The following is a 27,740-nucleotide window of genomic DNA, read 5'->3' on the forward strand; positions in this document are numbered from 1 at the left end:
ATACTCCATATAGGCCTCCATATAGGCCCCCACTTCATAGCAATGCCCCTTTCAGTAATAGTGCATCATATAGGCCTCAACTCTGTGATAATTCACCTCATAGGCCCCCATTCAATAATAATACCCCTTACTGGTCAACATTGAGTGATAATGCCAAGGGCCGCCCAAATTACCCCTATTGATAATTCAGTAGTCCTGAGGCCTGTGAAAGGGAGGACATTTTTAGTGAAATATAAAAAAAAAGTAATACTCACCAGCTGTACCACTCCTCTTGCTCCCGGCCTCTATAGTTTGTGCTGCTTGCACTGCTCACGCACTGAGTTCCTGGTGGACATGCACACATGATTGCTACAGCCAGAAACTGGCTTCAATGATCACATTAGTGTTCTACCTGGAAGAGAGCAGGACTGCTGTGAGGGAGGCAGAGGCTGGGAGGAGTGGCACAGCAGGTGAGTATAACTTTTTAGCAGAAGTGGTAGTACAGCAGTAGTGGTAGTAGTAGTAGCAGCAGCAGTAGTAGTAGTAGTACATCAGGTGTGGTAGTAGAAGTAATAATAGCAGTAAAGCAGTAGTATTAATAGTAGTAGTAGCTGCAGTAGTTCTAGTACAGTAGTAGTAATAGTAGTAGCAGCAGTAGTTGTCACCATAGTACATCACTAGCAGTAGCAAAGCAGTAGTAATAGTACCTCAGGAGTAGTAGAAGTAATAGTATTAGTAAAGCAGTAGTAGTAATATAGTAGTATCACCAGTAGTAGTAGATGCAGTAGTTCTAGTGTAGTAGTTGTAGCATTAGTAGTAAAGCAGTAGTAGTCACAGTACTACAACAGTAGCACCGTAGTAGTAGTAGTAGTATTAATAATAGCAGTAGTAGTGCAGCAGTAATAGTAGTACAGTGGTAGTGGTAGTAGTACAGCAGTAGCACAATAGTAATAGTTGTAGCACAGCAGTACTACTAATAGTAGTAGTAGTAGTATGGTAGCAGTAGTAGCAGCAGCAGCAACAGTAGTAGTAGTAGGAACAACAATAGTAGAAACAGTTCAACAGTAGTAGTATTACATCAGTAGTAGTAGTAACAGTACAGTAGTAGTAGTAGCAGCAGGAGCAACAGTAGTAATAGTGGGAACAACAATAGTAGAAACAGTTCAACAGTAGTAGTATTATATCAGTACATTAGTAGTAGTATAGTAGTAGTAGCAGCAACAAAAGTAGTAGTACAGCAGCAGTAGTAGCATTACAGCAGTAATAGTAGTAGTAATAGTACAGAAGAAGTAGTACAACAGTAGTAGTAGTACAATAGCAGTAGTACAGCAATAATAGTAGTAGTACAGTAGTAATAATAATAACAATAATCTTTATTTTTATACAGTAGTAGTGGTATAACAGTAGTTGTAGTAGTAGCAAAATAGTATTAGCAGTTGCACAGCAATAGTAGTAGTAGTACAGTAGTTGTAATAGTACAGCAGTAGCAATAATCATACAGTAGTAGTAACAACACACATTATAATTGTTACAATTGATAATAACACTGTGCAACACAATGTAATCCAATTGATGTTGTACTTTATTTTTTGGAAATATGCCTATGCAATTAATCCAGTATGCTTGCCATTAACCTTGCTTAATAAAAAGCAATCACTGTTACACACTGCACACTGCCTGAATTATATAGGGGTAGGTTTATGTAACATATAGGGTATGTTTCTATGTGGTGGAAACCCTACCGATCATCCACCAGTAAGTTGCAATTAATGAATTGTGTTTTACAGGTCATTGGTTAGACTGGGACTATTTTTCAAAATGTAATAACAATATGGCTGAGCGTTGCGGATGTCTGAGCAACCCAGACAATTTCTGCTATTCTGCGGACAGTTCACAACAAAGACACAGTGGAGGAAGATAAAATGCTTGGTAAATTGTGCCTATCACAAGTATTTGGGAATAAAGCTCGGTGATCAAGATAAGAAGTGGCACCGCACATCATCGGTGTGTCATGTAACACTCATCTCACTCAGTGGCTGAAAGGCAAGAGTAGGATGCCATTTACCATTCCGATGGTATGGCGAGAACGAAGAGACCACCATACTGACTGTTACTTCTGCATGACATATACCAAAGGTTTCTCCAGTAAACAGAAAGATAACATTCTGTATCCAGATATACCTTCTGCAATAAAACCTGTGCCTCATGATGCCAGATGACCTACTCCTGATCCATTGGGAGGGTTGTTATTAGCCTCTTGCTGGGCAGCATTCTTGGGACTACTATGGTGGTCATTATTACTACTCAGGCCACTATAGGGGCCACTGTTAGCACTGGTGCCACTATAGGGAACACTGTTACTACTGGGGCCACTATGGAGATCACTATTACTATTGGGGCTACTATAGGCGGTCACTATTGGGGCTCATTCCCATGGACATAAGCGTATTTCAGTTGTGCAAATGTGATATGTATTTGCATGACCAAAAATCGCTTGCGCCCGTGTTTTTTGCCTGATCTGGCATGTTTTTAAGTGCACAAATACATTGCATATTAGCGCATGCAAAAAAGAACGTAGACAGGCTCATTAAAATGGTGTGCAAATAAGCAGGTTTCCTGCATACTCACTACGTATTTGTGCCCGCCCATTCACTTCAATGGCTTATTGCAGTGTGTAATACGCCCCAAGAAGGTCATGCTGCTGATTTTTTTCACGCGATTGTACATCGTGCAAAAAATACGCTAATGTGAACAAACCCATTGAAATCAATGGGTTCTATTCACTGCGTATTACGCACACAAGACATCTCAGTCATTGAAGACTGTTACAAAGGGAAATATCATCCGAATATAAGTGCCTTTTACTGGTTCTTACAGAGGGAAAGTAATGTTTCTTACAGTCGGAAGTCATTTTCCACCAAAAACAGTTGCATAGTAATATTCCGGCATGTCCAAACTGTTATCATCTTAATTAAAGGAAATAGTTTGTAACTTGAAAGTGAGACGTGCTGCTAGTATTCAATTTTACAAGTGTAATCAGCATGTTTTAATTAAATATAAACATATCAATTACTTTCTGTTTTGTTTTTTTTATTAATTTGTTGCACAGTGTAATTATAATAACAATTATTACTTTTAGGCCTCTTTCAGACGAGCATGTTTATGTGCGTACATATGTGCGCACAAAACCGCACGTCTATTAGAACCAATAGTTTCCTATGATGTGTTCACATGTCCGTGTTTTACAGGCGTGCAAACGTGCGCACCTGCAAAAGAAAAGACATGCGTGCACCATATGTCCGTGCTGCGTGTCAATATTTCCGTCGGGAAGTCCCCTCATCACTTAACACTGTGACAGCACTGTCACAGTGTTCAGTGATGATGGCACTCCCTCCAGGGAGCAAAGAATCCCCTGCCAAAGCTGTCCCATCTGTCACAGCTGTGGCAGAGGATCGCAGTGTTCTCCCTTTGTTTTTTGGGGAAGGGCTTTAAATATAAGCCCTTACCTGAAAATCATCCCTAGTATGTTTAAAAAAAAAACAAAAAAACATATACTCACCTCTCCGGCGCTGTCAAGGCTAAGACCCGTCACAGCCAATCACAGGCCACACTCAGCCATTCATTAAACGATAGCTGAGTGCTGCCTGTGATTGGTCGCAGCGCTCAGCCAATCACAGGCAGCGCTCAGCCATTCATAATTTAATGAATGGCTGAGCGCTGCCTGTGATTGGCTGAGCGCTCAGCCAATGAGAAACAGCCCTTTCAGCAGGCAGGGATTTTAAATCCCCACCTGCTGAAAGATCTTCAGAACAGTGCAGGGGGACAAAGAGGCTAGACGTTCTGAGACCCGACAGCGCCGGAGAGGTGATTTTATATTTTTTACATTTTTTTACACAATATATTTAAAGCCTTTCCCCAAAAATCACTGCAGGGGGTGCCTGCATCCCATTGCTTTCAATGGGGTTGCCGGCAGGATCGGCAGTCTCATTGAAAGCAATTGGCACGGAGCTTTGTTCATGCGTTTTTCTGAACATCTGTGCAGCGCTGCGTTTTGCGCAGCTTGGATGTGTGCAAAACAACGCTCGTGTAAACAAGGCCTTATACTATATTATGGTATTTGTAATATATTTTCATTTATACCATTTTATATATTCCTGTATTTCCCGGCCCTAAAAATCCCACAATTAAGCAGCAGATAATAACTTACTTTAGGGGAATGACAATTGTTTCTTTCATGCATTATTTCAGAAATATTTACACCTTTTGCTCCAAGATTGAAATAATGTTTTCACTTTATGCACATATTACATCATGCAAGCATTCTCATTTCTAGAATTCCAATTGTCTGGTAAGGGGACCTTAAAAATCAATTCTTCATACTTAGAAGAAGCTAATACACATCTCAGCTTGAAGAATGAAAAGCAACTGATTGATTCTGGGCAACTGTGAAATTCTGTTTTCAGAATCAGAGCGGATTTGTGCATCTTCCTTGAACTATTCATTCCTTCTTATTTCCTTTATAAAGCCATTCAGCGCTTGATGGAATAAATGATGAATTTATCAAAGGATGACTTCAGGCAAAAGAAGGTCAAATTCTTAATAAATGATGTTTGCATTTGATATATATTGGAAGATGCCACAAGTAAAGATTGGGTTTGTATATGAGTCAAGAAGAAAAGTGAAATTGTTTGACATCAGCGTTACTTAATTAACTCGGGACAAGCTTAATTTTTGTGCCAAACTATTAATCAAAAAGTCTGAAATATAATATATGTCATTACTCTTTTAAAGTTCCACTGTAAAGTGGAGAACTATGATCAATAAAGTCCAATACAGTAGTGTAGTCAATAGTTGGAGGCTTAATCAGAGCCAATCACTGGCTGCAGCGGACACCATGGAGGTCAGTGCTGCAACCACTATTTGGCTATAGCAATCACATGTAATACATACAGTCCTAGACAAAAGTTTTAGGCAACTTTGGAAAAATGCTGCAAAGTAAAAATGTTTTCAAAAATAAAAGTGTGAATAGTTTATGTTTGCCAATTAACTAAATTCAAAGTGAATGAAGAAAAAACTAAATCACATCAATATTTGGTGTGGCCACCCTTTGCCTTTAAAACCGCATCAATTCTAGATACATTTGCACACAGTTTTGGAAGGAACTTGGCAGGGAACTTGTTCCAAACATCTTGGAGAACTAACCACAGATCTTCTGTGGATGTAGGCTTACTCAAATCCTCCTGTCTTTTCATGTAAGCACAGACAGACTAGATGATGTTGACATCAGATATGTGAGAATAAAAAAAACAACAACTGGTGAATAGGATGTAATATACAACGTCTCTACAATTAAATTGATTAACCTTTTCCAATCCAATTTGTATTGTGGTTTTTCTGGGGGGCTTACTCATTTTCTGCCATTATACAACGGCGCTATCTGCTGGCTAAAGCCAGCACTGCATGAGGTGACCCGTTGGATAGGCTCCAACAGCAGAGAGGCTGGCAATCTACAGTAAGAGAACTCAGACGGACGTCTTTCAACATCGGAGCTGTACAGCCTTAAATCATAATGCCTTGAGACGTCAGACAGTGGATTGGAAGGGGTTAAAAACCAGCATAAGATATGCATTTCGGGGTGAACTCCTTCATCAGTCAAGTTGGGTAAAACTAATACACAAGAAATATTTAGTCATGGAAAAAATTGTAACATAAAGTAGATGTGATGCAGAAGTAAGGCAGGAAAGGGATAAAAATAGAGCAAAACAAAAAGAATTACAGTTAACAAGCAAGTGAATTAATAAATATTCTAAACAAATATATAAATAAATGAACAATGAAAAATTAATAAAACGGCATATCATATCAAGTATGAAATAAATGATCCATTCAATTAAAAATGGCAAATGATATCATATTCGATTATGAAACAGAGAACGGTACAGCAGCATTATCATTGTAGCAGACTGATTAGCATATCACAATGTGGTTGAAAATTAATATTTGAATTAAAAAAACGTAGAAATAAAATAATGTAATACGGCAACTTACTAAAATGCTTAAAGAACAGAATGAGCATAAAGAAAAAAATATATATATGTGTTTTATGTGGAGAATATAGAAGCAAATTATGTCTATTGGCAGGAATTTATGAACCAGCAAGTGGTTGTGCATAAAAAAGTCTAAAATAAAATGCATGTAAATATATATATATATATATATATATATATATATATATATATATATATATACACACATTTACTCATACACATACGCATGAATACTAACTTGAAAGTAAGGGGCAAAAGGAAATGCTTTGCGCTTATACAGGAATGCGGAGTAAATGTAAATATGCGTGCATGACAGGTGCACAAGCAGATGTGTGCATACATGCATGTATACATTCACATGTGATCAAATGGAACTAAGTGGTATGGGGTGCATTGGTCTGGATATGGATACTGCTGGTTTAGATGGAATGTGTTGGATTAAATAAGGGTCTTGTAATAAGATCATGCAATGTTTTTCAAATATCACTCGTTCTGTTGAGTGGTGTGGGTTATATGTGGTGATAACATTGTGTATGTATTTATCAGGCTTGCTTTTATGGTCATGCTCTATATGAGTAGGGGAGTCCTTCCTGGCTTTTTGTTGAGCTATATAAATTGATTTGCATGGGTAAATTTTCTCAATGAACAATTAAAAAAAAAAAAATACTACTCTGTGCATCATAGTCTTTAATTTTAGTACAATTAAGGTTGATACATTTAAATTGCCCATATGGAATGTTTCTCTTCCATTTCATGTAATGGGCACTCTTAGGGCTCAGTCAGTCGAGTGTTTTTTTCATGCATGTATTGGCGCGTTTTAAAAACGGCTCTATTAGAACCAATGCTTTCCAATGAAAGCGGTTACATGTCCGTTTTTTAGAAGTGCTTAAAATTTGCACCTGCAAAAGATAGGAAATGTGAGTGCAAATGCACCTGGACACGCGATTTATTTTTTCTTATGCACGCAATGTGCGGTTTTCTTTCTCCCGCGTCTATACATGCGTGAAAAATTTGCTCATCTGACTGAACCCTGAAAATGGAAAAAACTATTGCCATCCACTGGTTTATAATATGTTTTTGTTATAATTTAACCAGCCTCATGGTCTAAAACAAAGTTTAAAAACTCTATTTCTGAACAGGAAATTTTGTCAGTTTTTTTTTTTTTAATATCAGTGTTTAGATATGGGTTATATTCTTTCAGATCACTATCCAATCCATGCCAGATGAAAATGAGATCATCAATTTACCATCTATAGATGATTCTATTAGACCAATTATGGTTGGAGTTAATATAGCTTTTCTCAAAAGCACCCACATAAAGATTAGTGAAACTGGGTGCAAATCTGATACCCATGGTGGTACCTTTTATTTCTTTATGAACCTTTGGAAGGTGGTAGAAAATGGGAATATGAGGGGCCTCAATAATGAGGACATTTCTGTAATTCCTACTGAGAGCCTGATCCATGTGTGCTCTTTTAATCAAGTTAATAAATTTGCCCTGACTAGAAGTATTAGGGTCAGATTTGAGTAGATTATATTATTCTTTATGCACGTGGCTTCCTGAATGTAGGCAGGCCTGTCTTGTAGGACGATACTGCTACCCTTATCGGTGTTATGGATAACAAGATTAGGGTCCTTGAGGAGGGAATCTAGGGCTTGTTTCTTTTCTCAACTGAGGCTGCTCCTGACTGTAAGGCCCTTATCAATGTTTCTAAAATCTGAAGATACTAAAGAAGAGAAGGTGTCGATATAACTGCCCTTATGTTGTATGGGCTAAAAAGAGGATTTTGGTTTAAGATTATAATGAATGGGTTCTGGCTTAGAGGGGTTGGTATGATTGGAGGGACTATCTGCATTGGTAATGATATTGTGATTCGTATAGGCAGGAGGATCGTCCCTACTACTGACATCCTAAAGGATAGAAAAATGACAAGTTAGTGTCAACTTTCTAATAAAAGTATTAATATCAATAAATAGATCAAACTCATTTAATTTGGTGTTTGGCAGTAGGACAAGCCTTTACTCAAGAATTTGACCTCTGTTTGGGACAAAATATGTATCGAAAGATTAAATATTTTTACTGTGTCAGTATGTTTCTTTTTACCACTGGTTTTGTGGTTCTTCCTGATGCCCCTCTTACCCCTTCTAGTTTGTCTTTTAGGTTCAATTTCCCTCTTTGCAAGGTGAGATTGAAATAATTTGTGATATGTGTCGTCTTCGGACTGTTGTACATGGTACATTGGGCAGGGTGTCAAGGTGGTGGGATATGCTAAAAAAGATACTGAGGGGTTAAGCGGTAGGGAAGCGGAAAGTATTTTCTATGGGCCGCAGGATCTGTCCTTAGGGGTAACAGTTAATAAGTCCTCAAGGGTGGATGACGATGTGGACATAACTGACTGCTCAGTGGGGTATCTGGTAGTTGGAGCAGGATGGTCTATGTTCAGAGATTCAGCTGGAGGATCTGAAATGTTAATAAATGTGGTAAGCGGCATGGGAAAGAGAGGACAAGGCATTGGCTTCCTCAATTAATGCATCAACACGTTTTTCACTGTCTTCAATTTGATAGGGATTTATAATGGGGGCATATATTTTGAAGTCTAAGGAATGGTGAGGGATTGATTAATAGTACCTAACTTGGTATTGTTAGATGGGGCATATTTTGAGTAATAACAGTTAGGGCCAGTGTGAATATAATGGCTGGTAGAATGACTCACGTTTACTGCAAAGTAGGGAGATAAGGTCTTCACTGCACCTATGCAGAGTATTGTCCCATTCTTTTATGAATAGTTCGTCATTACTGAATGTGGCTGATGGATATAGTCTAAGTCTTCTTGGGACATTGTCTTTTATGAGGTAGGTCTTTAAAAATATAAAGTTCAAGTAATGCTGGGCTTCTTCTTTGAGGAGGTTTTCTAGATCCAGAAAAACAGATAAATGAAGTCTTTGAGTTGATGTGCTCTGCAGCAGGAGAATCAGAGGCCTTCTCTGGAAGACTGGCCTTTATCATGATGTATAGTTCCAGTAGGTAGTCTCTATCACACTTTCTGTTCACACAGTAATCCATATCATGCTGTTGGAGTGATGCTCAAAAACACCACTAAAAGAGCTTTCCGGACAATACTGTGCAAGAAACTCTGGCTTCTACCAGAACCCTGGGAAACAAGGTGAATGTAGAGAGGAGTGAGAAGGAAAAAGGGTTGAGCAAACCCAATGGTATCAGAGGCTTGGGACCCAGTTGAATATCTAGAAACTAAAAGCCTTGGAGAGGACTGTGAAAATTAGATGAATTTCAAAGGTGCTACCAACTATAAGAACCCACCAAAGGTGGGCATGTCAGATATGTGAGAATCAAAAGGGGACTAAACTGGTGAATAGGTGTAACTCTCCAGAAAAGGCATTGAGATGGTAGGATGTAATATCCAACTTCTCATTTGATAAATAGATTAAAAATCGGCATAAGATATACATTTCAGAGTGAACCGCTTCATCAGTCAAGCTGGTTAAAACTAATACACAAGAAATATATGGTCACGGAAATAGTAGTAACATACAATAGATGTGTTGCAAAAGTAAGGGCAGGAAAGGGATAAAAAAAGAATAAAACAAAAAAAAACCCATCAGGGCTCTGTGGGGGCCATATCATCACTTCCAGGACTCCTTGTTATTCCTTATGCTGAAGATAGTTCTTAATTACATTAGCTATATATTTGGGATTGTATCCTGCTGCAGAAGAAATTTGGTGCCAATCAGATGCCTTCTATTTCTGAAAGATTTCTTTCGTTGCTGCATTTTTTCCACACCTGCCTAAAACATATATTATAACTTGCCTTATACCTATCCTGTATTTTCTCCTTCTGATTTTTAATATGGTCAGCTGAACTGTCCTAGAGGTGGCTTTGTAATCATGATGGTTAAATGACCCACAAAGTTTGAGCTATTTTAACTGTAGTGATTGGAATTTAGATCTCTTCTGAAATTGGTGTGCCATTAACGATGCCACTCACCTGGTGGCTTAAGAATATATCTTATTGAACTCTTTAGATTACCGTATGACTAGTTTCCATATCCAGTGGAGAACCACATAGCAAGAAAGATTTATTGTATACCGTGCTGATAAATCTGACACACACTGCATCGGTGCCTCACCCATACTGTACCCCTATATTGTTAAACCTCCCCCATTGCAAATAATCCCACCATTGCATCAACTGGAATTACAAGAATGACTCCAGCTCCTGCATCGATCTTTAGAACACGCAGTAAGAAAATGTAAAATTTATGTAAAATATATTCACTCTGCTTATCAAATGGAAAAATATTCTGTAGCTGAGCAATAGCTGCTTATTAGCATCATAAACGGTGGCACTTTTTTTTTTCCAATTCTCTGGCTATGAAAACAACCACAGATGATTCCTTTCCATTGCTGTGATTTAGGCATGTTTAATAATGGAACACAATTTGTCATAAACCAGAATCATCATAATCCCTTATGTAGAATAGAAATAAATAAAAGTACTAAAGCACAATTACCTAACAGATGAAAAAATAGCGTTCTTGTAAATCACCACTGTAAACATCATCACTTTTAATTATCTATTTGTGCAATATCCAGATATCAAAAAGCAATTTCAGCTTTCAGTTGTGTGACTTTATATGACTGCAAACAGATACAAATCCATTTTTATCTCATTTACAACCAGCGCTCTGATTTTTTTTTTTTTTTTGCCAGTCAGCAAATTTCCATAGATCTTCGGGGTGTTTGACATAGCTTCTAAGCAAAAATGTCAGTTTAAGTGGATTGCTGTTGATACTCACTGCGATCAGCATCTGGCATTAGCTATCAGATATAAAAAAAGTCATTTGGGAAATCACAGACAACTGACTCATTTCACACCTCTAGAAGCTCTGTAACTAGTTCATTGACTGGACATGAATAAACCCTCTACTCATCGAAATCTTGTTAAAGATTTGGGGTAGGCTGTAAAAGATAAGGTAGCAGAATTGAACACATTGATGACAACTAGGCCAGATCAAAGAAAATCTCACCACTCCTAAAAGGAATATACACCCTCTCAGATTTAGTTTCTTTTACTCCAAGTGTTTTTGGAAATAAAGACTTTTTGTAATTGGTTTTCATTACAAATGTCTGAGTTTAATTTCTATGCTTGTATTGTTTTTCAAGGCACTGCAGACTGGAGAACAGAACTCTTAGCAAATTCTGTAAATGAGAGTAAACTGACAAGTTTTTTCTCAGCTCCTCCCCAGCCTGCTTCCCTGTTGTAAAGGAGCATTCACTGCCTTTCTACTGACCTATTACACAGGGCTGTATGACGGTGCCAGGGAATGGTGGAGGAGATCAGAGCAGGGAAAGCTACTATTACAGAGGGCTGTAATTTGCTCTGGTGAATTTTCTGCTCTTCTCAGCAGTAAGGGAGAACAGACTAGCAGGTACTCAGAAAGAGGATGATATAGAGGAGAGAAACTGTGGTAATGCTACACAACTCTGAAAGAGGAAAAGGCAGTGTTTGCTGAACATGTGCATGTTCATGAAAGAGAGTAGCAGATCAGTGCTGGGAATGTTGCTTAGATAGAAACTTGAATGTAGGAAAGCCAACAAATCAAGTTTGAGGGCTTCTAAATGCATGAGAAGGAAAACTCAATGCAAAAAAAAACGGATAAGAGCCTCATTTTTTTCTGTAGGGACTTAGTAATATATGTGTGTATTTATTATGCACAAAAGTTTCCATAGATATTATTTAGTCCTGAAGTTGCTTAATAGCGCAATAAATAGTAGTACCAAGATTAGAGTGGTGTAGAATACCCTTACACAGTCACATCATGAGCTACTGTGAGTACTGTTAGGCTCCATTCACATCTGTCTGCACGTGTACAGTTGAGAATAATGGATCTGTTAAATGGAGTAAATAATGGATAGAATTAGAAGCATTCCATTTGTATCCTTTTGTCAAGGACTTCAATGTAAAAGAAAAAAAAAACGAATGAACCATTTTGTCATGGTTCTGTTATTTTAAGCAAAAGAAATAGCGGTTCCGACTGTGATATTTTGACTATCCAGAAAATGGAATCATGACAAAACAGATGCAAACAAAAGCAAAGGGAAGAGATTTTTTCCCCATTGAAATCAATGAGGCTTTTAACCCCTTAACGCTATAGGACGTAATTACAATCTTTAGCGTTCGGGTACTATGAATGGAGTTCACAGGGGAATCTCTCTTCATGCAACGCGGGCGCCAGTTGTTTCTTACAGCCGACACCCACCTGCAACAGCTCCAATAACCTGTATTTCAGTACATCATATGGTACATTATATAGTACCATTGAAAAATACAACTTGTCCCACAAAAAACAAGCCCTCATACAGCTATCTTGATGATAAATAAAAGACTTATGATTTTTTAAAAGAGGGGGGGGACGAAAATGGGTGGGAAAACGGCCACGTCCCTAAGGGGTTAATGGATCCATTTATTCTTGTTTTTCTGGTACGAAAACAGAAAAGAAGAACAGAAAACATAACACTGATGGAACTGAGCCTTAGAAATGCACAAACCACGTCCTGAGATATTAGTTTTAACAGAAATATCATTTTTATGTAGATGGAAATTGGCACAATTGTCTACCCATGTTGTCATAAAGTGCCCAATAATAAATCTGCTATATGGAGACACGGCACGAGCGGCCCCATTCAGCAAAGGAGAAGACTAGACTGCGCAAGCGCGTCTAATCGGGCGATTAGACGCTGAAGATTAGACGGCACCATGGAGACGGGGACGCCAGCAACGGAACAGGTAAGTGAATAACTTCTGTATGGCTCATAATTAATGCACGATGTATATTACAAAGTGCATTAATATGGCCATACAGAAGTGCTTACCCCCACTTTGTTTCGCGGGACAACCCCTTTAAAGAAGGAGATCAAAGATATCAGCAGATCTTTTGATGTCTTTGTAAGGGTATTTTTACACAGTCTGACAGTCGCCCAAGTAATCTCTCAAAAGAGCGATTATGGGTGACTGTTGTCCCGTGTAAACACATGACCCGGCAGGGCGAGTGGGCAAGAATTGCTCACTTGCCAGAGTGACTTGGTTTTCAGCTTACCAAAAAATCTAATGTGTACATAGGCAATTGTTCATCTATGAATGAATTTATAAATTCCCCTGTAATCCAAGGATATTGGGATGCTAGCTGTTTATATGATTTAGGAGATTCTCTATTCAATAGATGTGCAAGTGTGGAAACAACTGGAGGAATCCACCTGGAAATATTTAAACCAGGAATGACATGTTGAAGCAAGTCCATGGGGATATGTTCCTTTGTTAAGGCGCTCTGAGGTTTTGTATGTTCTTGGAATCTTTTCCATGCCTTTAAAGATATATAAGTAAGCAGGGAGAGGCAAGTAGGTAAAGGTAAGTCCCACAAGGAGATTACAAGTAGGGATTTGACTGAGACAGAAGATGCTAAACAATTCTTTATGTGAACCTAATATTTTTGTATTTCAGACCCCCACCATGGAGCTAATTGGGAGACGTGTGCAGCTAAGTAGTAACCATGGATGTCTAGGAGGCCCTGGCTTTCTACCCACCTTTCCTTTGCTGGTACCGCTATATTGATGACATTTTTGTACTATGGAAGGGTACGGAAGAGAGATTGACAGCATTTAAAGATTTTTTGAATAACATCTATCTGGAATTAAAATTCACTATGACCTATTTCCGGGAAAATATACATTTCTTGGATGTAAATGTGATTCGGGAGGGCTCTTTATTGAGCACAGACATTTTCGTTAAGGACACTGATAGAAATGTGTTACTCTATTACAACAACAAGACACCCCACTTGTCTTCTACATCCTCCGCTGGCAGGGCAAGGTGATCGCTCATCACTGTAAATGACACAACAATTGTCGCTCAAAGACATCGTTTGAGCAATAATCATTGTGTGTAAATGGGCCTTTATAATAGATTTTGATCAGGTGTAAACTTATCAATCATTGTCATGGACAATTGAATAGAAAGAGTAGTCCCTCTCAGAGCTTGCCAAACATCAAAGAGTTCCTCTGTCCACCAGGATTGAACACGCCTACGTAAACTGGAGATGGTATTTATACTAGTATCTGAGACTGCATTGAAATCATCACAAATGAGTAGTTTGCTTTGCTTACATTTAGAAAGAATCATGAACTCTTATGAGCAAAACTTCTCAATGTATAGATTGTGTTATTTGTAGAGCAGACTATTAAGACATATCCTTCCCATGTGTATATTTGCTCTTGGAAATTAGAACTCCTCTGGATTTAGAAGTAAAGTGGAATTGAAATATTGTGGGGTAGTTTGGGTGTTTTATACAGAAAGCATATTTTGATACTATATGTATCTCACTTAGAAAATATCTATGGATAACGTTTTTATATTTGTCCACATAAATGCCCATTTTTGAGGGCTGTTTAACTTTTTAACATTCAATGATGTTTTTTTAATCACCACTTTTGATAGTAAACTGGAGCATATTTCTGTTGCTTCTCATGCATTCAGAGATGTAATAAACTGTGATCTTAGGAGAGTCTTACTTGTAGCAAGTAACTCAAAAATATATCTGGGATACAACAAGAAAAAGTGAGAAAAAGAAAAACATAACAGTAACCGCAGAAATGTTTTTTGACATAATTGTGAATAAACGAGCAGACATTGTATCTCGGCAAGAGCTGAGTAACAAGTGGGAATATAAGTTCTCAGGTGTTTCCAAATTTTATTGTTCTAGTATTACGCACCAGCATGGCAGGCTTGTCTTTGAACGATGAACTTATTTGCGAGATTTCTCTACTTGCCTTTCATTTGTTGAGGGGATCGCTTAGGACTTTAGTAGGTAGGGAAACATTTAAGTTCCATTAGTGTAGTAGAACAGAATAATTAAAATTCTAAAAAAAATTCCTGCGCTCATAAGAGGAAGGCTTTTCTTTTTGTTGTATCCAATTCTCTATTGAGAAAACAATGTGACATTTACTTTGAAGGAGAGGGGTATGGGATCAATGCTAAGAAACCCTCTCCTAGTGGTAGTGACCAAATTTGGAATTCGTAGTTCTAGGAAAGTCGGATCTGCACTGTTTAATCTTTTTATTCCTCATATCAGACAGACAGTTTACAAGGCAACGCATTTCTGTGCTCACATGAGCACCTTTTTTCAGGTGTAAATTGTCTTATTTCGATTTCCTGTGGCTCTCCCTCAACACATCAGATGTCTTTGGCATAAGAGGACCTAATTAGGACTAGGACTACAGGTGTGGCATCTGGTTTACCCAGGCTTCCACAACAGGTAAGTCCATCTCCATTATTTATCATTTCTATATCTATTATTTCCTTGAGGTGCTATCCTCAGTTAACTATTAGTGTAGACGGTTGATTTTTGTCTTCCAGTGATTTAACGATAAAGTTTGTGTTGTTGTAGATAATCAAAAGACGTGCAGGGAATCCCTATTTGTGTGGAATTTTGTTATTCCTGAGCATTGTAGTGAGAGGATATAGTTGTCACCTTTGTATGAGTGTTGCCGTGGATAAATATGCATATAAAGATAATGATTGGTATGTAATGGGCCTATTTTCCTGGCAACCTCCATCAATTTCTCTTTTGAATGGAAGAAATGAACACATGCCCAAACATCCCTGGGTATATGATCTGCCAAATGCTCTATTATGAAATCCAGTAAGGGGTAATCCGGCAGCAATGCTTTCATAAGATTTTGCAAGTCATGCATCAGCTAGGCAGACACAATTTCTGGAATCCCTCGGAATTTAACATTGTTGTGGTGTGACCTGTCCATCAAATCAGCCACTATAGCTCTGAGTCTGTCAAACTTGGGTTCCAAAGTATAATATGCGTCAATAAAATTATTATGTAACATTGCAAATGCTGCCATTTTACTGCCTGTATGGTTGATCCTGTTCTCTGCCTAAATGATGGTTGAGTTGATAGGCTGAATAATTTGAGCAAAGTTAATTTGCATAGATATCATGGAGGAATCAGTACAGATGCATCAGTTACAGGAATATAATCAAAAATGTCCACCATACAAAGAAATGTATAATTTGGAAATATTTGATTACTTACCCTTACAGAGGATTGCTCCTCAGAGGGGTCCATTTCTGCCCTTGCTTTGTTGGGCTAGCAGAGTGTGAAGAAGCCGTAACCACCATGTGGTTAGGATGATTATAACAATGCTGTTATGGAGGCTCCCGCATGGCCTCTGTATACAAAAGCAGGCGATGGTGTGTGACTGGGAGAATAAGTACTGCCATCAGGAGGAACAGGGCTGCTCCTCTGGCGTAGCTCTGGGAGATTTGTGTGCTTGGGCATACACTCCATGGGCTCTGATACAGGGGAGCTTCCTCACTAACGTCTGCCCATGCTATCCTGGAAAGCAAGAAAAAGTTAATCAGCTTTTCAGGTTTGGTGGGTGACTGCTTCCCTTTCGGCTGCATCCTGGATGCAAAGGTGGCAGGTAAGGCCTATGTAGCTGTGGATTATCACTGTGGTATCGCTATAGGACCCTGGTGGTACAGGGGCTTTGCATTCAGGCAGCCATCTCCTTGAACAGCCAGGCCATGTTCCCCTGGGTCTGGTGTTTATTTCTGTCATTTTCCTATGGGCTTTTCTATAAAGAAAAAAGCAATAAAAATACACGTGGAATAGGAAAATGCTACGCAAAAGAGTCACTAAAAAGTAGGCCTCATCCAACACATTCAATATTTAAGGTTTTTTTATTATCACGAAAAAAGTGAAAAAGACTAATGTCTAAAGCAAGTATTAAAATATCTATAATGGTTGTCATCCAGCTCCTTCTGGTTCTGGCATTTTCTTCTTTAACTAGGCAAAGCTTGCGCTTTGTTGTAGGTGCAGTCCTGTTCAGTATTCATACATTCACCAAAAACACATAACTCACTATGAATTCTGAACCTGTTGAATTAATCCTATTACCTCTATCCATAAAAAAAGGAGCTTAGTGGAATAACTGTGTGAGTGTAACTAATTATTATTAATACTGGGACTGCAAAGAAAACAAGGGCAGAGCATCTGGTAGGACATTAGGTAGCCAATAGTGCTGCTCATCTTGATCGGCCGGGCTATAAAATTGTCCCAATTTTCATAAACTCGAATCAGGTTAGTCCAAACTATTTTTGGAGAAAATTGCGGAAAAAACAATTTTCCCATAATGCCTGCTGCAGAAGTCAAAATTTCTTCCAGCATCAGGGCGCCCACCCACTGGCGTTTGCGTTTTCCACGGGAAAAAAACGCAGCGTTTTCGCCGCGTTTCCCGCGATTTTTCCGCGCGTTTTTCGCGGCGTTTTCGCGGCTTTTCCATTAATTTCCATTGACTTTCATGGGTGCATTAGGAGAAAAATAAGGACACATATGCAACTGACAGTTCCTATGTTAAAAACGCAAACGCAACGCAAAAAAAACGCCAGTGGACAGGAACACATGTTATCTCTATGCCTGTGCAGGAAAAACGCAAAACGCAGGTAAAAAAACGCCAGTGGGTGCTCGCCCTCAAGTAGAAACAAAACTTTTATGATAGCATTCTTAAAAACATCCTCATAGAAGCAGATGAAAAAAAGGGGAACACTTTACATGTTTTAAGCCTCACAAACTGAGCTCTCTTGTTAAAAACAAACCACTTCTACACGTATGGTGAATAATCAGTCAATCACATTAAGGCTGGATTGACACGAATGTATATCGGCTCGGTTTTCATGCCGAGCCGATATACGTCGTCCTCATCTGCAGGGGGGGGGGAGGATGGAAGAGCCACGAGCAGGAGCTGAGCTCCCGCCCCCTCTCTGCCTCCTCTCCACCCCCTCTCCGCCCATCTGCACTATTTGCAATGAAAGGAGGCGGGACAGGGGCGGGGCTAAGTTACAAGAATTCGCCCCGCCCCTGTCCCGCCTCTCCCCATTGCAAATAGTGCAGAGGGGTGGAGAGGAGGCAGAGGGGGGGCAGGAGCTCAGAGCACTGCTCCTGGCTCTTCCAGCCTCCCCCCTGCAGAGAGAGACGACGTATATCGGCTCGGCGTGAAAACCCAGCCGATATACAGTCGTCTGAATGCAGCCTAAGAATGCACATGACTTCAAATCAACAGTAGTGTAGTATACTAGAACAAGTTAACACAAAGCATCAGTAAATATAAAGTAAATCAGGACAGTAATTCAAACCTGCAATATGGTGACTGTCCAGAACCATTATCCAAAAGGCTTCCCTATTTCAATTTTGCCCCCAGTCACCACCTCTATGAAGCTTGTTAACCCTCTCAAGGTCCGGAACCTGAAATGCCATAAGATTTCTGAATGTACAGAAAAAAAATGTTGTGATACTGTAGAAATGCTGCGGTTATCAACATTTGTGGAATCATATGAATGCTCTAGAGTTGAGCGAGCACCAAAATGCTCGGGTGCTCGTTACTCCGGACGAAATTATCGCGATGCTTGAGGGTTCGTTTCGAGTAACGAACCCCATTGAAGTCAATGGGCGACCCGAGCATTTTTGTATATCGCCGATGCTCGCTAAGGTTTTCATGTGTGAAAATCTGGGCAATTCAAGAAAGTGATGGGAACGACACAGGAACGGATAGGGCAGGCGAGGAGCTACATGTTGGGTTGCATCTCAAGTTCCCAGGTCCCACTATTAAGCCACAATACCGGCAAGAGTGCCCCCCCCCCCCTCCCAACAATTTTTACTTCTGGAAAGCCCTCATTAGCAATGCATACCTTAGCTAAGCACCACACTACCTCCAACAAAGCACAATCACTGCCTGCATGACACTCCGCTGCCACTTCTCCTGGGTTACATGCTGACCAACCCCCCCCCCCCCCCCGCACGACCCAGTGTCCACAGCGCACACCAAAGTGTCCCTGCGCAGCCTTCAGCTGCACTCATGCCACACGCTGGCCTCATATCTATTTATAAGTGCGTCTGCCAGAGGAACCGCAGGCACACACTGCAGAGGGTTGGCACGGCTAGGCAGCGACCCTTTTTAAAAGGGGCGGGGTGATAGCCCACAATGCTGTACAGAAGCAATGAGAAATATAATCCTGTGCCACCGCCATCAGGAGCTGGACACGTGGGCATAGCAATGGGGAACCTATGTGCCACACACTATTCATTCTGTCAAGGTGTCTGCATGCCCCAGTCAGACCGCGGTTTTTTATAAACAGTCACAGGCAGGTACAACTCCGCAATGGGAATTCCGTGTGCACCCACAGCATGGGTGGCTCCCTGGAACCTACCGGCGGTACATAAATATATCCCATTGCAATGCCCATCACAGCTGAGGTAATGTCGTGCTTAATGCAGGTGGGCTTCGGCCCACACTGCATGCCCCAGTCAGACTGGGGTTCTTTAGAAGTGGACACATGCAGTTACAACTCTGTGTGGACCCACAGCATGGGTGGGTGCCAGGAAGCCACCGGCGGTACATAAATATATCCCATTGCAGTGCCCAACACAGCTGATGTAACGTCAGCTGTAATGCAGGTGGGCTAAAAATTAATTTGATTACACTGTAGGCGAGGGCCCCCAAAAATTGGTGTACCAACAGTACTAATGTACCTCAAAAAAATTGCCCATGCCCAACCAAGAGGGCAGGTGAAACCCATTAATCGCTTTGGTTAATGTGGCTTAATTGGTAACTAGGCCTGGAGGCAGCCCAGTTAAAATAAAAATTGGTTGAGGTGAAAGTTTCAACGCTTTAATGAGCATTGAAACGTATAAAAATTGTTTACAAAAATTATATGACTGAGCCTTGTGGGCCTAAGAAAAATTGCCCGTTCGGCGTGATTACGTCAGGTTTCAGGAGGAGGAGCAGGAGGAGGAGGAGGAATATTATACACAGATTGATGAAGCAAAAAGGTCTCCCTTTTTGATGGTGATAGAGAACGATGCTTCCATCCGTGGGTGCAGCCTACGTATTGCTTAGGTATCGCTGCTGTCCACTGGTGAAGAAGACAAGTCTGGGGAAATCCAGGCTTTGTTCATCTTGATGAGTGTAAGCCTGTCGGCACTGTCGGTTGACAGGTGGGTACGCTTATCCGTGATGATTCCCCCAGCCACACTAAACACACTCTCTGACAAGACGCTAACCGCAGGACAAGCAAGCACCTCCAGGGCATACAGCGCGAGTTCAGGCCACGTGTCCAGCTTCGACACCCAGTAGTTGTAGGGGGCAGAGGCGTCACCGAGGACAGTCGAGCAATCGGCTACGTACTCCCTCACCATCCTTTTACAGTGCTCCCGCCAACTCAGCCTTGACTGGGGACCGGTGACACAGTCTTGCTGGGGAGCCAGAAAGCTGGCAAAGGCCTTGGATAATGGTCCCCTGCCTGCGCTGTACATGCTGCCTGATCTCTGCGCCTCCCCTGCTACCTGGCCCTCGGAACTGCGCCTTCGGCCACTAGCGCTGTCGGATGGGAAGTTTACCATCAGTTTGTCCACCAGCGCCCTGTGGTATAGCATCATTCTGGAACCCCTTTCCTCTTCGGGAATGAGAGTGGAAAGGTTCTCCTTATACCGTGGGTCGAGCAGTGCGTACACCCAGTAATCCGTAGTGGCCAGAATGCGTGTAATGCGAGGGTCATGAGAAAGGCATCCTAACATGAAGTCAGCCATGTGTGCCAGGATACCTGTACGCAACACATGGCTGTCCTCACTAGGAAGATCACTTTCAGGATCCTCCTCCTCCTCCTCCTCCTCTGGCCATACACGCTTAAAGGATGACAGGCAAGCAGCATGTGTACCCTCAGCAGTGGGCCAAGCTGTCTCTTCCCCCTCCTTCTCATGCTCCTCCCCCTCCTCCTCCTCCTCCTCCTCCTCTGGCCATACACGCTGAAAGGATGACAGGCAAGCAGCATGTGTACCCTCAGCAGTGGGCCAAGCTGTCTCTTCCCCCTCCTCCTCATGCTCCTCCCCCTCCTCCGCCTCAACGCGCTGAGATATAGACATGAGGGTGCTCTGACTATCCAGCGACATACTGTCTTCCCCCGCGTCCGTTTCCGAGTGCAAAGCATCTGCCTTTATGCTTTGCAGGGAACTTCTCAAGAGGCATAGCAGAGGAATGGTGACGCTAATGATTGCAGCATCCCCGCTCAGCATCTGGGTAGACTCCTCAAAGTTTCCAAGGACCTGGCAGATGTCTGCCAACCAGGCCCACTCTTCTGTAAATAATTGAGGAGGCTGACTCCCACTGCGCCGCCCATGTTGGAGTTGGTATTCCGCAATAGCTCTATGCTGTTCATAGAGCCTGGCCAACATGTGGAGCGTAGAGTTCCACTGTGTGGGCACGTCGCACAACAATCGGTGCACTGGCAGATGAAACTGATGTTGCAGGGTCCGCAGGGTGGCAGCGTCCGTCTTGGAGTTGCGGAAATGTGCGCTGACCCAGCGCACCTTTCCGAGCAGGTCTGACAAGCGTGGGTAGCTTTTCAGAAAGCGCTGAACCATCAAATTAAAGACATGGGCCAGGCATGGCACGTGCGTGAGGCTGCCGAGCTGCAGAGTCTCCACCAGATTACGGCCGTTGTCACACACGACCATGCCCGGTTGGAGGCTCAGCGGCGCAAGCCAGCGGTCGGTCTGCTCTGTCAGACCCTGCAGCAGTTCGTGGGCCGTGTGCCTCTTCTCTCCTAAGCTGAGTAGTTTCAGCACGGCCTGCTGACGCTTGCCCACCGCTGTGCTGCCGTGCCGCGCGACACTGACTGCTGGCAACGTGCTGCTGCTGACACATCTTGATTGCGAGACAGAGGTTGCGTAGGAGGAGGAGGGTGGTTTAGTGGAGGAAGCATACACCGCCGCAGATACCACCACCGAGCTGGGGCACGCAATTCGGGGGGTGGGTAGGACGTGAGCGGTCCCAGGCTCTGACTCTGTCCCAGCCTCCACTAAATTCACCCAATGTGCCGTCAGGGAGATATAGTGGCCTTGCCCGCCTGTGCTTGTCCACGTGTCCGTTGTTAAGTGGACCTTGGCAGTAACCGCGTTGGTGAGGGTGCGTACAATGTTGCGGGAGACGTGCTCGTGCAGGGCTGGGACGGCACATCGGGAAAAGTAGTGGCAACTGGGAACCGAGTAGCGCGGGGCCGCCGCCGCCATCATGCTTTTGAAAGCCTCCGTTTCCACAAGCCTATATGGCAGCATCTTCAGGCTGAGCAATTTGGCAATGTGCACGTTTAACGCTTGAGCGTGCAGGTGCGTGGCGGCGTACTTGCGCTTGCGCTCAAACAGTGGCGCTAGCGACGTCTGGACGCTGCGCTGAGAGACATTGCTGGATGGGGGCGAGGACAGCGGAGGTGAGGGTGTGGGTGCAGGCCAGGAGACGGTAGTGCCTGTGTCCTCAGAGGGGGGTTGGATCTCAGTGGCAGGTTGGGGCACAGGGGGAGAGGCAGTGGTGCAAACCGGAGGCGGTGAACGGCCTTCGTCCCACCTTGTGGGGTGCTTGGCCATCATATGCCTGCGCATGCTGGTGGTGGTGGCTCCCCAGCTGATCTTGGCGCGACAAAGATTGCACACCACTGTTCGTTGGTCATCAGGCATCTCTGTGAAAAACTGCCACACCGTAGAGCACCTTGACCTCTGCAGGGTGGCATGGCGCGAGGGGGCGCTTTGGGAAACAGTTTGTGGATTATTCGGTCTGGCCCTGCCTTTACCCCTGGCCACCGCACTGGCTCGGCCTGTGCCCACACTCTGACTTGGGCCTCTGCGTCCTCGCCCGCGTCCACGTCCTATAGGCCTACCGCTACCCCTCAGCATGGTATATTACCAGTAGTGCAGAAACAGAACGCTGTAATTAAATGTGCCGCTTATTGGCCTGTGGTTGGAGGCTGACTTCGCTTACGGAACGCCAGGAAATAATTTTGCGCAAGCCTGCTGTAACACTTAGCTGGCTGCGTATGAATTAGGAGGACTACTACACCCAGCACAGACCCAGAACACTGAGGACAGTCACAGGCAGCCCAAATAGATTTTTTTCCCCAAATGTTTTTGCAAAGGCCCACTGCCTATATTCAATAAATATCTCTTCTCTCTCTGCGTCACCGCTACTGGCCCTGGAGTATGTCAAATAACTGCAGAGTGTTGCACTGTGGACTGGAATACAGCAGTGATTTAACAGCCAACACAGAGCCAGGAAATAATTTTGCGCAAGCCTGCTGTAACACTTAGCTGGCTGCATATGAATTAGGAGGACTACTACACCCAGCACAGACCCAGAACACTGAGGACAGTCACAGGCAGCCCAAATAGATTTTTTTCCCCAAATGTTTTTGCAAAGGCCCACTGCCTATATTCAATAAATATGTCTTCTGTCCCTGCCTCACAATATATGTGTTCTGTCCCTGCCTTACAATATATGTCTTCTGTCCCTGCCTCACCACCACTTCTGGCCCTGGAGTATTACTGCAGGGCGCAATGCTCTGCACGGCCGATATACAAAAAAAAAAAGTGCAACACTGCAAAAAGCAGCCTCCACAGTACTGCACACGGTTAGATGTGGCCCAAGAAGGACCGTTGGGGTTCTTGAAGCCTAAAATACTTCTAACGCTCTCCCTATAGCAACTCCACCAAGACAGCACTTTCCCTAAAGTATGTCAGAACGCATCTGTGGCGAGCCGCGGGAGGGGACAATTTTTATACTCGAGTGACACCTGATCTCGCCAGCCACTCACTGCAGGGGGGTGGTATAGGGCTTGAACGTCGCAGGGGGAAGTTGTAATGCCTTCCCTGTCTTTCTATTGGCCAGAAAAGCGCGCTAACGTCTCAGAGATTAAAGTGAAAGTAACTCGAACATCGCGTGGTACTCGTCTCGAGTAACGAGCATCTCGAACACGCTAATACTCGAACGAGTATCAAGCTCGGACGAGTACGTTCGCTCATCTCTAGAATGCTCTGGTGTTATGGTTAATCCCACATATTGTAATTTGCAATATGGAACAATTGATGACATACACTACATATGTAGTGCAACAGTTAATAAAAGATAAGATTTTAAAATAATTTTTGTTAACATTAGAAAAACACATTTTACTGGTGAACCTATACTTGCAACATCTGCAAGTGGACCTGCCACATTTATGTGAACCCTAAGTAGGTAAGCACGTGTTCACATTAGACCTTGTTTAAATAATTGGAAGAGAAAGGCCATTTCCTATGGATATACCTCTCTTAGCAGAAAAATTACAGCCTGCTTGTAATATCATCTTGAGCTAATCATTCATGTGCAGGCCATTTTACAGTTCAGGACGGAGAAGCTGCATCACATTTATATAATGCATGGTCTGCCTATATAACACATGGTCTGCTGTTAATAGGGACAGATTTTCTACAGAGATTATGTTACTGCAGGATGTGAAAGCTTCTATCCCAGCAACAAACTTAAATTGGAGGGAACAGAGAAAATTGCTGCATCATGTTTATATGCCTATACAAAATGTGGTCTGTACATTGGGAGAGGGTATATTTCTGCTGCTGTCAACATATATAGCAGCAAAGTAGACAGACAACATATTCTCTGGCAAGGGGAATATTGCAGTCATCTGTTTGTGGCCTCAGATGCTGTTCAAAGTATGATAATAATCTTTATTTGTAGTGTCAACGTATTCCACAACACTTTGAATTATTTACAGACCTAACGCAGCTTTACACAGCTAGCAGTGGGATTTGGAGAATTCAGTTGTGCTGCACCAAACATGAACAGCTCACAAAGATACAAGCTATTCTCTATAGCCTTATATTCCCACATATCATGCCTCCCAGGGATTGTGGCTTACTTAGTTAGTGGTGATTTTTTTGTTAATTTAACACAAAAAAGTGCATGTCAGCAGCGTTAGACATCGTTCAAAGTCGATATTCTAGTCCGTAAAAATTATTTGCAGACCTAATGCAGCTAGCAATGGTTTTCTGCAAACTACAAAGTTAGCTTATAAGTTACATAGAACTACACTAAAAATGAACCCCCAAATCCCCTTAAAAAATAAATAAATAAAAAGGAAACCTACAGAAAGCAAGGGGTAGGGAATGTGTCGGTGGTGGTTGTGGAGGTGGTAGAGGACAGGCAAAACTGTCACTTTAAGTGGCCCCCACTGAAGCAACAGCCCCACATTCTACAGGAAGCAAGGCAAGCCTATTGCCTTTTTTTAGAAGTGGTTCTGCCCATGCATTACATCCACAACACCCAGAACAGGTTGTAGAGTGGATGACATGGCATGCCTGAAGAATCACTTCCTCACAGACACAGAGAAGTCAGTCTGCAGTAGATAGCCATGAGCATCTCCCTTCTACTTTATTTCATGACAAATCCACCACACTCTCCAAATTAGTCCACATGGATCACTCCAATGAGCTGTTTGATCACTCAGTGTAATGAATGTCAATGGGGCAGTCTAAACAACTAGAGGGAGAAGACCAAGAGATTGAATGCACTGATGCCCAACCATTTTTTTTCCTCCAAAGAGAAAGATGAGGGTGGGTCAGTGCATATAGTCAACTCTCCACAGGCAATTGGGCAATGTGTACTCAAGAGGATGTGGAAATTGAGGGGTCACCTCCAAGTGCACATTGTGACATAAAGTCCACTTAGGAGGATAGGGATGACAAAAAAGAGATGGAGGAAGATGATGGGGTGCTGGACTCAACATGGACAGAAAGGTAGAGTCATGATACCAGCTTGCAGAGGGGCGAAGAAGGCAGATGTTGCGAGGCAGCGCTATGCTAAGCCAGAGAGTATGGTGTGACAGACAAACATAAGGGCTGTACTATTCAACTACTACTAATCATAGCAGCACCAACATCAGGCCCACAGCTTGCCCACAGAACTTGTGCAGCCTGGGCATAATTTGAAACCGCACATGATGGCAGAAGAATGGTCATCTGTAGATCTGCGGTAAGCATTTAAAATGCTTCAAGAACATAAACAACCTCTTGTGAACAGTCACATGAACTCCCAACACCCAATGCCCTGAAAAGCCCACCTGGGCCACAAGGCAAAGGTGAGATATAGTTTTGTCAGTCCATCGAATCATGCAGCAAAAGCACAGTGTAAGACTAACAGTCACAGACAAAACGTATACATGATGGTTCAAGAGTATATCAGCTCCCATATAGATGTACTCGGTCATGGCATTGGTCCCTTTGATTTCTGGATATCTAAGCTGAAGGAGTAGCCAGAGCTTACACAACATGCTTTAGAGGTGCTTGCTGCCCCACTGCTAGTGTGCTATCTGAAAGCGTGTTCAATACAGCTGGGGTGTAATAACTGACAGAAACATCCACCTGTCCACAGACAATGTAAATTGCCTGACATGTATAAAAATTAACCAGGCATGGATCTCACCTGACGTCTGTACTAGAGATGAGTGAGCATACTCGCTAAGGACAATTGCTCGATCGAGCATTGTCCTTAGCGAGTATCTCCCCTCTCGGGAGAAAAGGTTCGGCTGCCGTCGTAGGTGACATGTGAGTTGCAGCAGTCAGCAGGGGAGCGGGGGTGGGGGGGGGAGAGGGAGAGAGAGATCTCCCCTCCGTTCCTCCCCGCTCTCCCCTGCAGCTCCCTGCCCGCCGGCAGCCGAATCTTTGCTCCCGAACGGGCAGGTACTCGCTAAGGGCAATGCTCGATCGAGCAATTGCCCTTAGCGAGTATGCTCGCTCATCACTAGTCTGTACCCCAGAGGCAGATTTCACTGATAAGTTGGCATGCTGGCACTTTTTACTCATATATGAATGCACATAGATTTATATGAAAGACCACATTCTGCCCTTATGGTGCTGTTGCTGGTGGTGGTGGAACTACTGCTGCTCTCCTTCTTCTGCCTCTGTCATGTTTCTTCCTTCTATATCCTAGAAAACTAAAAATATATTGATATGGAAATATAGAACTACAGCTCCTATGTTTTCATGGGAAGCACATTCTGCCCTCAAGGTGCTGTTGCTGGTGGTGGTGGAACTGCTGCTGCTCTTCTCCTGATTCTGTCATGTTTCCTCCTCCTCCTTCTCTCAAAATGAAAAATTTCTAAAGCAAAACAAACAGCTGTAGCTCCACAGCTTTTCCTTGTTGTAGGCCAGTGCTTGGCTATTCTGTTCATCTGGTAGAATTTGTAAACCTTATGACATTGCAAACATTATGACTAGAGATGAGCGAACGCGTTCGTCCGAGCTTGATATTCGTGCGAATATTAGGGTGTTCGGGATGTTCGTTATTCGTGACGAACACCATGCGGTGTTCTGGTTACTTTCACTTCCTTCCCTGAGACGTTAGCGCGCTTTTCTGGCCAATTGAAAGACAGGGAAGGCATTACAACTTCCCCCTGCAACGTTTAAGCCCTATACCACCCCCCTGCTGTGAGTGGCTGGCGAGATCAGGTGTTCGCCTAATATAAAAGTCGGCCCCTCCCGCGGCTCGCCTCAGATGCGGTGTGAGTTAGATGAGGGACAGTGCTGTTTATACCGGAGCTGCTGTAGGGAAAGAATTGGTAGTTAGTGTAGGCTTCAAGACCCCCCAAAGGTCCTTATTAGGGCCACTGATAGCTGTGTGTTGGCTGCTGTTAGCAGTGGGATTTTTTTTTTTTTCTCAAAATCGCCTCTGCAGACCGTTGCACCTGGCATTAGGGACAGAAGTGCTGCATAGGCAGGGAGAGTGTTAGGAGTGAGTGTAGCCTTCAAGAACCT

Source organism: Eleutherodactylus coqui, chromosome 5 (assembly GCF_035609145.1).
Source record: "Eleutherodactylus coqui strain aEleCoq1 chromosome 5, aEleCoq1.hap1, whole genome shotgun sequence".
Taxonomy (NCBI): Eukaryota; Metazoa; Chordata; class Amphibia; order Anura; family Eleutherodactylidae; genus Eleutherodactylus; species Eleutherodactylus coqui.